Below are 14,688 nucleotides of genomic sequence, written 5' to 3' on the forward strand. Positions count from 1 at the left end.
GGGAAGTTATCAGTGTGGGTCGCATCCCAGCCTCTTTTTTTTCAAATAGCACCGTTTCCGAATGTTATTGGGCGCCATTGATGGCACTCATGTTAAAATTCAGTCTCCTGGTATATAATGTTTTTTTTTTTATTTATCAAAATATGGATTACGAATATTGTGTATGTTAATGTTAAGGTGGGCTTGAAGCAGAAGTTTTTCGAAACAGAAAAAGTTATTTTTCTCAAAACGTCCAAGCAATTTGCAATGCTAAAATGATATTCACCAATGTGGTGGCGACGTTTGTTTTGGAAAGAGAGTCTAGCTCATACACAGGTTGTTTTATTTTGGGTAGGTTAGGTACTTTAAAATGTTCTATATGTGTAGGAATGTTATTTTCGTTAAATATTAGGTGATTCAGCTTATCCTCAAAAACCTTATTTGATGACGCCACTGCTCAACCCACATGGCACAGCAGAACAGTTGCAAACGAGTCTCAAATTCGTTCGAGAGGAGTAATTGAAAAAGCTTTTGGAATTTTAAAACGAAGATTTCTTATTTGGGCCTACCAACGGGGGTTCTTCTAGTAAACCAAGGTGTATTCACCTCTAGCAAACTACTTTCAAATTGTTTTTTGAAACCTTTTGACAAAACAACTGTTGGTGGATTTTCAATTTCAGGCAAGTTGCTTTCTTCATTGAGATCCAGTAAATCGGTGTCACTAATGGTATGAAATGGGGTTCTTAATTTGGGATGAACAGTTTTCTTCAGCATAGAGGGTTTGTAGCCACCCCATTCGTTGTTCCAGTTTTCTGCAATCTTAAAAATAGTTAAGAAGTCAAGCAGGCAAGCAGTGATTTGTTGTTTTACAATTTACATTTTCGCCTTGTTTTTCTTTGACTTGATTGTCACCCTCAAACTCCTTCTCCAATCCATGAACAGTTTTTGGGTTCATAATGTAGATAGCCAGTTCAAAATTTGGGTCTGTCGGTTTGAACGGCTTCCCACCACCAGTTTGTACACTAGAAAATTTTTCTTGAGCAGCTTCCTTCCGGGTTTCGGCCTTGTAGTTTCCATACAGCCTTTTAAAAGACTCGCTATTCCTATAAGACGAAGCTCCGGATTGGCTGTTAAAATTTTGCTCAATACGACACCAAGCACTTTTTTTCAAGATATCGAGTTCTAAATTACCAACACCAGCTGCAGACATACAAGCCCATACCATAATCTTCCGCCTCCATCCTTTACTGTAGCTTTTAGGTTCTCCTTTTTGAGTTCCGTATTTGGCTTTTGCCAAACATAGGACATCCCATCAGAGCCAAAAATGTTAAATTTTAACTCATCTTCAAAGATAGCTGAATCCCAGAAACTGTTGCCTTTGGTTCCTTAGCAAAAGATAAACGCCTTCTTTGATTTTTTTTGCTGATTAAAGGTTACTTTCGTGCAACTCTGCCATATTGAAATTATTGTCGCGAAGCACACGACTGATCTTTCATCAGCAGGATTGAACATTTTGTTTGGTGGATTTCTTTCTTTGTCCTTGATTTGATTTTAATGAACAAACCACTCCACTATGTGTTGCACCGTTGATGGGCTTAGGTCAACACGTTTGGCAATGTTGCGGATAGATTTTCGGCTTTTATAATGCTGAATAACCATTTCGCGGACTTCAACAGTTGTTCGACGACCCACTTTAATAAAAAGACTAGAATTGATATAACGTTTCACAATATCACACAAAAAATTGTGAAAAACTGTTTCAAATAACCATAGGAACAATAATAATAAGAAAACAACAACCAATTGCGGGTAAATAAAAAATAAAATTAGATTAAATTAGGTGTACCAATTAAGTCGTAAGGTGTTTTTTGAGCAAATGCTACTTTTTGTATATAAAAAGAGTAAGTATGTAGAATATTTTGGTACCCATTTAATGCAAAATTAAACTATGAGTATGAATCTATAAGCCTACGTGAAATGTTTGTATGTGCTACTATTAAATTTGGTAATTCATTTTGTTTTAATCACTGTATCAAATAAGCTGTGAGCCACTGTAGCAATTAACTTATTTCTCATTGTTCTATGTAAAGGGAACATCGAAATCGATATGATTCCATCCATAATTATTTTATCCTTAACTTATCACAGGTTTCGGCGGATTTAAAAGACAACACTAAAAGAAAGTTTAAGAAAATTATGAACATTTATCTGGATCCCATGTTGTTAAATTTAAAAACATATGTATAAATCCCTTACACTAATCGAGGTGAAGGTGGCTGAGTTGTTTCAAGCTGGATTTGTATTAAGCTCTCAAAGCAAGTTAGTCATAACTCAGCACCTTTATAAGAAAAAAAAATTATATTCAATGCGATTGCTAGGGATAAAGAAATTCTTCCATTCGAAAACTAAATTTTCTTCCAGACAAATTCGAATGAGGTGATGAGGGACATAAACAAAAAGAGGCTGGGATGCGACCCACACTGATAACTTCCCATCCTGTCTGTCGATTTGTCTTGCTTAAAAGTTTTTCTATATGTATTTTTACCAAATTTGCGCTCTATTTTTTGTAGATCTTATTTTTTATGAAGAAAACGGATTGTTGGATTTTTATATAATAATTACTGAATATTGAAAACAATATTTTCTCTGAAATAAAATAAGTTTGAAGCCAATATATTTAAGTTTTGGAAGGCTATTTGAGCCGAAAGTAAATTTTTACCAAGTTTTAGTAGGTATATGATATTCACAAAATGAACGCTTGTGTGCCCCAGGGTTCCGTTTTGTCTCCGACACTCCTCCTTATTTTTATAAATGATCTTTTGTCTTTAACTTCTAATCCACTAAATTGTTTCGCGGATGACAGTACCCTCAGCTTTTCATATTCGTTTTTAGATTCTCATCCTTGTTCTTCGGATGTGGATTACTAACGGCAGCGTATGATAAGCTCATTAAATTCTGATCTTGACAGCATTGTTCAATGGGGAATCAAAAACTGTGTAGAATTTAATGCTTCGAAAGCTCAATCCTGTCTACTGTCGCAAAATCGTAACCCTCCTCCAATGGCACTTTCCATGAGTGGTACTTGCATCGAGCAGACTGAATAACTACACCAAGTTTTAGTAGGTATTGTTTTTTTTAGAGTTTTATTTTTTGTAAAAAAAACTGTCAATTCGAATTTTTTAAAAATTTTACCAAATGTTAAAAACAATATTTCTTCTAAGAAAAAATTAGTTAGAATCTATTATCTCAAAGTTTTTAAAAGATATTTGAGTCGAAAATCATTTTTTACGAACTTTTGTTAATTTTTTTTCGGTTTTTAATTTTTTGTACAAAAACTGTAAAATCGATTTTTTTCAAAATTTAACTGAATGTTGACAACAAGATGTTTTGAAATATAAAAGTAAATTAAAGCCAATATCTCAAAGTTTTGAAAAGATATTTGAGTCGAAAATCAATTTTTAGCAACTTTTATACATTTTTTTTAGGTTTTTATTTTTTGTAATAAAAACTGTCAATTCAATTTTTGTCAAAATTTTATCAGATGTCAAAAACATTATTCTTCGTTGCACAAAATTGTTTTAGAGATAAAATCATATTTCAGTCGTAAAATTTTGGAGGTGACAAATTTTTTTTTCAGTTTTATTGATTTATAAAAAAAACCGTTATATTGATTTTTTTCAAAAAAATATATCTGTTTGGTATCACGTTACAATATATTTTATAAAATTTAATTCAAGTCTCTAGCGTTTTTGGTTCGTAAGATATTTAGGGTTAAACAAAATTTTCACCTTTTTTTCAACCTGCTATAGTGAAAAAACCACCCACGCAATTTTCTTGAGAGCCCTTTCTGCATCTTTCTGCCTTATTATCTGTATAACAAAATTTATTTGAAGTTGATATCTCTTCTGGTTCTTGAGCTATGGACGACGAAAAAAACGTCGCGAACGTACGGACGTACGGACGTACGGACATACGGACGTATGGACGTACGGACGTACAAACGTACGTACACACGCACGCACAGACATCTTTCTAAAAATCTTTTATTTCGACTCTAGGGACCTTGAAACGTCGAGAAATGTCAAAATTTTCAATTTGACAAATCGGACCCATTACAATAACTTCCTATGGGAAGTTAAAAATTGGAAAGGAAGAGAAGTAAAAACTTAAAAAACTATTATTTGAATTCAAAAAGGAAAAGCCATGCTAAAAGAAAACTATTAGTTAAACTCGAATTAAAAGAGAGATACTTAATCTTCGTCTAAAAATTAATATCTCATATTAAATCATGACCTCTCGTACAGTCGCATGGCTTAGCTTGTGTATCAAATAGCATTGTGTTTAATAACTAATGCAATTGATACACTGACTACGTCATCGTTGATAACAGATTGTCACTACTAAGGCATAACACTAGTAGTGCCGTGTATCGAACAGCATTCTGTGGTTCAACTCAGTAATATTTTTCTTATAGTCTTCGTCTGTTTTGGTTTTTGTGTTTCTTTTATTTGCAATGGCTGGAAATTTCAGGGTAGATTATTGTAATATTCGTGGGCTTGGATCGAATTTTCTTTCTGTGTACTCCCATACTGCTTTAAACAGGCCAGCTGTATTGGCACTATGTTGCTTATCAGTTTTTGCCACAATATGGTCCCTGCACAAATTCTTTTTTCAATTTTATGTGGTTTAAATTTTCCGTGAATAAGCAAATCATTCACTATTGCTTCCTTTATCGAAGCCCAAATCTAGACAGAGTATCAACTTCTCGTGAATTTGATGCTTTGTCTGATTCCATCCAAAGAATTGTTTCGTCCTATCCTCGCACTGAAATCGTTGTTACGGGCGATTTCAATGTACACAATTCTTCATGGCTTCAACATTCGGGCCAGTCAACACCAGAAGGAGTGTGTGCTGAGATCTTCGCTGAGTTAAACCACCTAACTCAGCTGGTCAACGAGCCCACACGAATATTGGACGTGGTAGGTCGAGCAGAAAACACTCTTGACTTGTTTCTTACCTCTGACCCTGGTAAGTACACTATTAGTGTCCTATCTCCTCTAGGCACATCTGACCATTGTGTCATATCAGCAAATTTCTCGTGTAAAAACTCTCCAGTTAAAGAAAGAGCTCCTAAGAGAACCGTTTGGCAATACGAGAAAGCCAACTGGGACGGTCTTAATAATTATTTCAGGATCTTTAACTGGTCACTATGCTTCCTCGATAGTGACGTTGACGCCAGCGCTGATATGATCACAAGTTTGATTCTCCTGGAATGAGAACTTTTATCCCGAATAGGGTTAAAAGCATCAGACCTAAGGAAAACGCATGGTTCGATGCGAGCTGTGAAGAGGTTATTAGGGTTAAGAAGGTAAGTTTCCGTTGTTTTAAAGCCAATCCAACTGAGGAAAACCGGAATAAGTTCAAGCAAGCCAGGAAGGCCTACAACGCCAATATTCGACGGACCAAATTTTTACATGACCAAAAATTACGGCAAAAAATACTGCAATGTCCCAAAGGCAGTAAAAATTTTTGGTCATTTGTAAAAAATATGAGGAATTCTTGGAAACGCTGATTAATTATCAGCTCAAGAAATATCTTGAAGAACGGAAGCTTCTTAATGACCGACAGTATGGCTTTCGTAGCAATAGGTCCACTGGTGATCTCATGGTTCATCTCACCGAACAGTGGAACAAATCTTTACATAGCTTTGGAGAAAGTAAGATTATTGCACTAGATATTTCAAAAGCATTTGATAGGGTTTGGCATCAGGCTCTCTTATCGAAAATGCGTGCTTTCGATTTGCACGAATCCCTCCTTCATTGGATTAGTAATTACCTTTCGAATCGTTCAATACAAGTTGTATTGGATGGATTCAAGTCTGAAAACCACAAAATAAATGCTGGTGTGCCCCAGGGCTCTGTTCTATCTCCAACACTCTTTCTCATTTTTATTAATGATCTCCTGTCTGCAACATCTAATCCAATACATTGTTTCGCTGACGATAGTACTCTTAGCTTTTCATATTCGTTTTCAGATTCACACCCCTCTTCTTCGGATGTGGAACTGCAACGACAAAATATGATAAGCTCATTAAATTCCGACCTAAACAGCATTGTACAATGGGGAAAAAGAAACCGCGTGGAATTTAATGCTTCGAAAACGCAATGCTGTCTTGTATCGTTAAAGCGAAATATACCCCCGCTGCCATTATCCATAAATGGCACTTGCATCGAGGAAACTGAACATCTGGATATTCTTGGTATGTGTATCACCAACCACCTTTTGTGGAACGATCACATACGCGATGTCGCCAAAAATGCCGCAAGATGTTTGGGTTTTCTAAGGCGATGCAAGAAGTTTTTCTCCCCCTCTGATCTGGCTGTTATTTACAAGTCTTATATACGTCCAAAGCTTGAGTATAACGCCCATATCTGGACTGGTGCTCCTGCAACTTACTTAAGCCTCTTGGATAGTATTGAACGTAGAGCATTTAGATTGATTGGTGATATTACCATCATAAGATCATTTACGTCACTTGAACATCGTCGAAATGTTTCTTGTCTCACCCTGTTTTACCGTTATTTTAATTTTTTATGCTCTAGAGAAATAGCCAGCTGCATTCCTCCCCTTAAACAGTTCAACCGTAATACTCGCGCTTCTAGGAATGCTCATCAATATATCCTCGAGCCCATCTTCGGTCGTACTGTCAAGTATAGAGATTCGTTCTTTAGCCGTACTATGCGAATGTGGAATGCCTTACCACACTCTGTCTTTCCCAGCTATTGCAATATTCAGGAATTCAAAGCCAATGTGCACCGACATCTCCTTTCAACCCCTCTCTCCCTTTCCTAGTGCTCACACTGTGTCTACATAATAAGGGTAATATATCCCCTTGAGTGTGCGCTTATTATAAAAAAAAAAAAAAAAAAAATGGCACAATTCATGCTGTGTCTAAACTCGTTTCCGATATCCAATGGAATAAATCAAAGCAACAATGCACAGGTGCTGTTTTGGTTGATTTGGAAAAGGCCTTTGACACCGTATCGTTAGAGGGTCTTTAACTAAAAATGAGCAGGCTTGGCGTAAGCAAGCCATTATTGTATATACTTTATGATATGCTAAACGGTAGAAAGTTTGTTGTCAAAAGTGGCAATGTACTTGTACCACAACATTCTTAATTAAAAATAGTCTTCAACAGGGAGCGGTAAATTCGCCGATTTTCTTCAGCATTTACACCAGCCATCTGATAGGTAGTGTTACAAGGCAATTTCGTACAGAACGGTTGAGGTTATTAGAATTCTCTTGCAGCGTGATTTCGACAAGAATCAGTGATCTTGTGAAGACTGGAAACTGAAAATAAATAACCAGAATTCGAAGACAATTCTGTTTCGGACTCCGTTGGCTAGGGCCACGAGGGATACGTGCAAGAATTGGCGCAAGATGGTCATCGTTGGTCTTCACAGGCAGCCACTAGAGAGCAAAAATGTGGTGAAGTATTTCGGTATCTGGTTAGATCAGTATTTATATTTCGACAGACATATAAATGCTGCTCTGACCAGGGCCACAGGAGCCTTCGCTCTGACAAAACGGCTGTTTTACAGCAGTCGGCTTGACCCCAGAGTGAAGGTAATTTGGTACATGGCCCTCATTCTGCCGATGATTGTTTATGGTTGTCCTGTGTGGTTTAACGTTGCCCCTTCCCAGATGGAGAAGCTTCGGGTTTGAGTGGCAGTGTTTACGACACTGTGTTCTTTTGTACTTACATTACTATTCCAACGAGGTCCTATACAACGGGGCTCGAATCAACAGAATTGACAGTTTCGTGATAAAGCTCGTTCGATATCACATTGCAAGAGCTATGTCTTCGACCAACAATTTAATTTTTGGGGCGTTCTATCCGAACGACGAGTATTTTGAGAGTGCACGCTTGACCGGCTTCATTCCACCAGAGGCATTCCTCTTTTTTGACAGATGCGGTCTGATACAGTATAGATTGACAGTTCCGCTAATCTACCGCGACTCCTTTTTAATCGGGACGTCAAGGCACAAGGTAGAGCACAGCAACTTCGGTTCAGTAGGGCTGTGTGCGAACGGGACCGAACTGATAGGGTGAAGTGGGAGAACCAGTTTTGGTGGCTTCAATCGGCACTTGATAGAGGTTAGTCAGGATGTGGTTTTAAGCCTTGGCCGCCTTACATACTTGTTTCATAGTTTTAAGCAGAATAGGCATGGTAGGGCACAAAAAAATAATTTAAAAAAAATAATAAAAATGAAAAACAAAAAATTTTATGATAGTTAGATTTTCTGTTGTGGTTGTTCTAGTTTTAAGTAGTTTATAGGTAGAAAAGGTATAGTTTAAGTTAGTTTTAAGTAGTTTTTAAGTAAAATTAAAAAAATGATATGGATATTAATTTTTTTTAATTATCAAATGAATAAAAATATAAATAAAATTGAATTGAAGTTAAATAGATCTTAAGGCCGAAAGGCATTAGAATTATGTATTATTGTTTAACTTAGAGTGCCCGTATCGGACCAGTAAGTTAGTTGTAAGTTATGGATAATTAGGCTAGTTTTATGAATTTTTGTCTAGCTTTAAGATAGTTTTAAAAAATAATAAATAAAATTGATTTAAAAAAAAATGTGCGTTGGTCTGTCATTCAAGGGGTCTTCGGTTCAATCCCTGCATGTGCCGCCTAACTTTTTTCACGGGTACTGCCTCTTGCGAGGAATTGACAATCTTTTCATGAAAAAATGCTTTCAAATTAGCCGTTCGGATTCGGCATATAAACTGTAGGTCCCTTCCATCTCTGACAACATTACTCGCACACATGATTGGTTGAGAGATGTAAGCCACTATCTAAACCATTCTTTTAGCAACATTCGAATATTCCTGGCAATCGCCTTCGCCAATAAAATGTTTACTTAAATTTAAATGAGGTGTGTTTTCCAAAACTTAATTTGAATAGTGAAGCTCTCGTACCGAAATGAGGCATCGGAATCTTCTGTTTAGGAATCCAAAAGCTCTTCCCATAATCGATCTTGTGATGCAAATCTTTTTGATGAATTTTGATTCAGACGTTCATTCAGCTGCACGGTATGGACTCATAATCGAAGGCTAAAGGATAGCTAGAATCTCCAAGAAAGAGTTTAAGCCTACAACCTGGTTCAGCAATCATATTGAATGCCATTTTAAGCCATAATAAACCTTCTACGTTTCCAAAAGACTTTAAAGGAAGGTCTTTCCGCACTGAGACCTCATACGTGAATCATACAATGCACCCCCATATCGACCATTAACTGCTTTAATGCCCTTTGTGTAGTTGCATTAATCAATAAAATCATTTTCGTATCTCGAATTTCTGAGAACTTACAACCATGCTATGTTTCAACTTTCTGTAACAATAGATCTGCTCACAAAGAATCGGTCGCCCTATCTGTATATGAGTCCATCTACTGCTTCGATTTCTGCAGGTATTCCAGACTTCTCTTTGTTCATTTTCTTTTGTTTAAAACTTTTTAATTATTCAAAAAAAATTAATATGAAAAACTTGAAATTAAATCGCCTAGAGTTTCGTTCGAAAGTTAAACATTTCAAAAAAAAGAATTACTAGTATTCTAATATTTTTTTTTTTTTTTTTTTTTTTTTTTTTTTTTTTTTTTTTTTTTTTTTTTATATCCGATGGAAATCTTCAAAAGACACTCGGTAAGAATCGGTACCGAGTAGTGTGGGACTCTTACCGCACTAAAACCACCGGTGAATCAGGACCAATCTATGAAAGATCGACAAATGATTTTTATTTCTTAATTTTTAAAATCGCATTGGGGGAAGTTTAAGGTTATAACACTTTCCCGTAGCTTTTAGCCCATCAGCTCATGAGGCTTGGTTCTTCTTAATCTCCGAACATTGTCTCGTACATTTAATACGGTCTCCATTTCAGAGTTAGTATGACTTTGCAGCCGCTTATTGTGTGATACAGCGTGTTTCTTAACCACTTCTGTAACCATTTCAATTTGAAGGTCACGATGTAGATCGCTATTTCTTATATACCAAGGGGCATTTATTATTCCACGAAGGACCTTGCTTTGGAATTTTTGGATGGGTTCAGCATTTGTTTTCTTTGTACAGCCCCATAGTTGGATGCCATATGTCCAAACGGGTTTCAATACTTGCTTATATAACATTAGTTTGTTCTGGATAGAAAGGTCAGAGTTCTTTCCTATTAACCAGTACATTTTTCTGTACTTCAAGTTTAGTTCTTCTCTTTTCTTTTTGATGTGTTCTTTCCATTTAAGCTTTGCATCCAAATTCATTCCAAGGTATTTGGCAGTATTGGAGTAAGGTACTTCTGTACTGTTTATAAAAATTGGAACATTGTTTATGTTTTTGTTTGTAAAGTTTATATGCGTCGATTTTGTTTCGTTTAATTTGATACGCCATTTGTGCGTCCAATCACTAACTTTATCGACTGCATTTTGCAATTTTTGTGTAGCCTTCGTAACGGATTTATCTGGCACCAATATTGCAGTATCATCAGCAAAGGTGGCCATGATAGCGTTGATGTCCACTGGAATATCCCTTGTATATAACAGATACAGGGTTGGTCCTAGGACACTTCCTTGTGGTACACCGGCTTCAATTTTCTTAAGTTCCGAGTAATTTTGGTCGTACCGTACTCTAAAGAGTCGGTTCGTAATATAGGATTTCAGTATTTCGTAGTACTGCCTGGGGAAGTCCCTATGCAGTTTGTACTCAAGTCCCAAGTGCCAAACCTTGTCAAAAGCTTGAGCAACATCTAAGAATACAGACGAGCATACTTGTTTTTCTTCAAGTGCCTTTTCCACAACATCCGTAATTCGATGCACTTGGTCTATCGTGGAATGTTTATTTCTAAATCCAAACTGATGGCTCGGAATTAGTCTTCTTTCTTCAATTATTTTGTTAAGCCTTTTAAGTAGCAGTTTTTCAAAAACTTTTGCCATGATTGGTATAAGCGATATTGGTCTGTAAGATGTAACTTCTGTTGGTGGCTTACCTTGTTTAGGTATAACAATGACTTCCGCAATTTTCCAATGATGTGGCACATATCTTAGTTTAAGGCATGCGTTTATTATAATTTCTTGAAGGCTATAAGAGGCATTTCTTTCAGAACCTGAGCAGTTATAAGATCGTACCCTGGTGATTTTTTGTTTGACAGCTTATGTTGACACATGCTTCTTACTTCTTTGAGCGTGACAAAAGGTATTTCACATTCGTCGTTTCTGTCAACAAACTGTAAGGGATCTGTAGCTGTGCTTGCTGGGAATGGCTTGAAAACATTCGCGAGATGTTCAGCAAAGAGATCAGCCTTTTGTTTCGGGTTTCCGATCCATTTACCATCTTGAGATTTTATCGGCGGGTTTTGTGTCTGAGGTCTTTTTAGACGCTTAGTTGCTTTCCATAAGGAGTATTCTGTAGAAGCATCCGTCGTCAGACTTTTCAGGAATCTACTTAGTGAATCATTTTTAAACTCACAGATTCTTTTTTTTAATTCGTTGTTAAGACGGTTAAAAACTACCTTATCATCTGGGAATCTAGTGGATTGCCATTTTCTTCTAGCTCTTCTTTTTTCCAATATCAACTCCTTTATTTCGATAGGATATTTTATTTCTTTTTCTCTCGCATTCGAAATAGTTTGAGTACTTTCTTCTGCAGCCTGCTGCACATCAGCAATAAATTGTTCTACTTCATGATCAATTTGTTCAATTGTTTGCATAGGGGATCTTAGGTTTATAAAATTTTCAAGTTTGTCTCTGAATTCGTTCCAGTTTGTTCTGTTATTCACGAGCTTGGGATTACTTTTTTCTATTATTTCTGTTTCGCTCAGTGATAAAATTACTGGAGTATGATCTGATGATAAATCATAATTACCTTCGACACTTATATGATTTCGTTTAATACCTTTAACTACGAAAAAGTCTATAAGGTCTGGTATTTTGTTAGTATCAGATGGCCAATATGTTGGCGAACCAGAAGAATAAAATTCGCAGTTGTATTTTCGGCCTGCTTGGTATAGCCGTTTACCTTTTGTTGTTATGAGCCTAGATCCCCATTGGGTGTGTTTAGCATTGAAGTCGCCACCAACAAGGAAGTTATGTCCTAACAAATGTAGGAGTTCTGCATAGTCTTCTTCAGTTGGAGAGCGCCTCGGAGGGCAGTATATAGCTGCTATTTTGAATTCTTTCTTTTTTATACCAATACTAATTGTTGTTACTTGCATGTTTTCTTTAGTAAACTTTGGTTCTTCAAAGTGTGTTAAGCACTTTTTTATAAGTATTGCTGATCCTCCCCTAGCTTTGTCAGCTGGGTGCGGAGCGTGATAACATGTATAGTTTGGTAATTTATTATCAAGATTTTGTTCAATAGCGAGGTGGGTTTCGGACACCAAACAAATGTCTATATGCTCTATGTCTAAAAAGATGTTTAGTTCTGATACATGCTGTAAGAGACCGTTTGCATTCCATGTTGCGATTTTGAGTGTTCTGTCCATCATTGTTTTTTAAGAGCGACTTCTTCGCTTAGCTGTTTTATGTTTAAATCTTGTTGGTCAATCCTTTTCAGGATGAGTTCCAGCATTTCTTTTATAGAAGTTTCCTCATTCTTCCGCACATTTTTTACAATCTGGGAATAGGATTTATTTTCATCACTTTTGCTTAGTGCAATTGCTTTTCCCGGTTGATTTTTAGTAATGTTATCGACCGTTACTTTTTTGCTTTCAACTACTGGTTTTGTGTTGGTTGAGTTTCTAAACTTGTTCCCAGTTTTGTTTTTTCTTTTTGTGTCTTGGAACTTTTTTGCTACTGGACATCCTCTGTAACTTGCAGGATGATTGCCTTGACAATTAACACATTTCGCTTTCTGTTCTCTGCCCATGGGACAGTTTTTGGTTGCATGTCTGCCTTCACATTTAACACAAGCGAACTCGCGATTGCAGTATTTTTGTGTATGCCCAAAGGCTTGACAGCGCTTACATTGTGGAACACTTTTCGACTTTCGCAGTGGTTCAATTTTGACAACTATGCCCATAATTGATTTAATACTGTAAATCTTATCGAGACTTTCTTTATTTTCAAACGTGAGCATAAATAAAGGTAGAGATCTCTTTTTTGTCGTTGATACCCCAGTGGAGTCTTTTACTATCTCATTTTTAATAAGATTATTGGCATCGAGAGCTTGAAAGCCTTTTTGTATAAGGTCTTCGACAATTTCTTTGGCAACACATGAAGAGTGAAGGCCTCTTGCTACTACTTTTATCGATCTTGTAGCTTTATTTTCGTACGAGTGCCACTGAATTTTCTTTTTGTTCAATTCTTCAGTGACAGATCTATACGCATCGGCGTCTTCAACAATGACTTTCCAATTGTCTTTATTGTATGATGTATATTTACATGCCTTATTCGTGCATTTTTCTACTATGCTCTTTAGCTCGCCAAACATTGCCAATCCGGAGATCATAATTGGGGGTGGGGCAGTTTGCCTGGTACCTTTAACGTGAGACTTATTTTGGGGTAAATCTCTTATTTCTTTATTGGATGCTCTCATTTTTGTAGCAGTATCTGATTTTGAACCTGTTTGCTGACATTTTATAACAGCCTCTGGGCTACTCTCTGCTTTTCGTTTCTTTGACTTACGTTTATTTCGGTTTCCTTCAGTTTCAAGGAGGAGCTCTTCCTCATCAGTATGAAACTCATTAGCAGTTTTTTGTGGGCTTTTCACTACTGGTGACTTTTGACTTGATATATTGTCTTTCACGGACTTTTTATCGAGCAAGCTGACTTTTTCTTCGAGTCTCTTCACTTGTTGCTGAAGACTTTCAACAAGGGCTTCAAGTTGTTTTCTGGCTAAGATTTCTATTTGCCATTTATCGAAATAATTTTCGGATTCAACTTGGTGGATCTCGTTGTTTTTTGTGAAACACTGCTGATCTTTTGTTTCGATCTTTTCATGGATGGTTCCTTTTTCGTTAATGACTTCTATGTCATTTGATTTTTGCGTTGGGGGTTTCGATGGAGTAACCCTTGGTGATATTTTTGGTGGAGTTCTTAGTGTTTTTGAACTCCGTCTATTTCCTAGAAGCAATAATTAATTCTAATATAATTTAAAAATATTGGATAACTTTCTTTGTGACTCTTGAGATTAAATTTAACACCTGGGGCTGTTCTAACAAATAACACTGACACTGGTTAACACTGTTTTTGTCACACGAACTTTGTGATGATTTTTATTTATGTTGATGTACCATCATTCAAAAATAAGTCATTATTTATTTATTTTGTATCAGTCACATTCAGTTTGTTTGTGACAGCTACATATTCATTTCATAACAACTAATTCTAAACACACTGTCCAGTACCCAATAGGCCAACAGACCAATCCTACATAGCACCGAACTGCCTGTGCCAAAGCCTCCAAATCAAGCAGAAAGTATGGATTCTGTTCCTTGTCCGGAATTTGTTCTTAGCCAACAAAGTGGAATATCTCAAGAGAGTGACCCAAGTTATGAGCCTTCAATTTCAAAAAAACCGCATTTATTGACACAAAGTTATTTAAACGATTTAGTACGCGATTTGAACTTGTCAAAAAAACAGGCTGAGCTTTTGGGGTCTAGATTAACCGACTGGAATTTAATTTCTCCTGGTACGAAAATTTCTTATTTCCGACATCGTGACGAA

Source organism: Eupeodes corollae, chromosome 2 (assembly GCF_945859685.1).
Source record: "Eupeodes corollae chromosome 2, idEupCoro1.1, whole genome shotgun sequence".
NCBI classification, from domain to species: domain Eukaryota; kingdom Metazoa; phylum Arthropoda; class Insecta; order Diptera; family Syrphidae; genus Eupeodes; species Eupeodes corollae.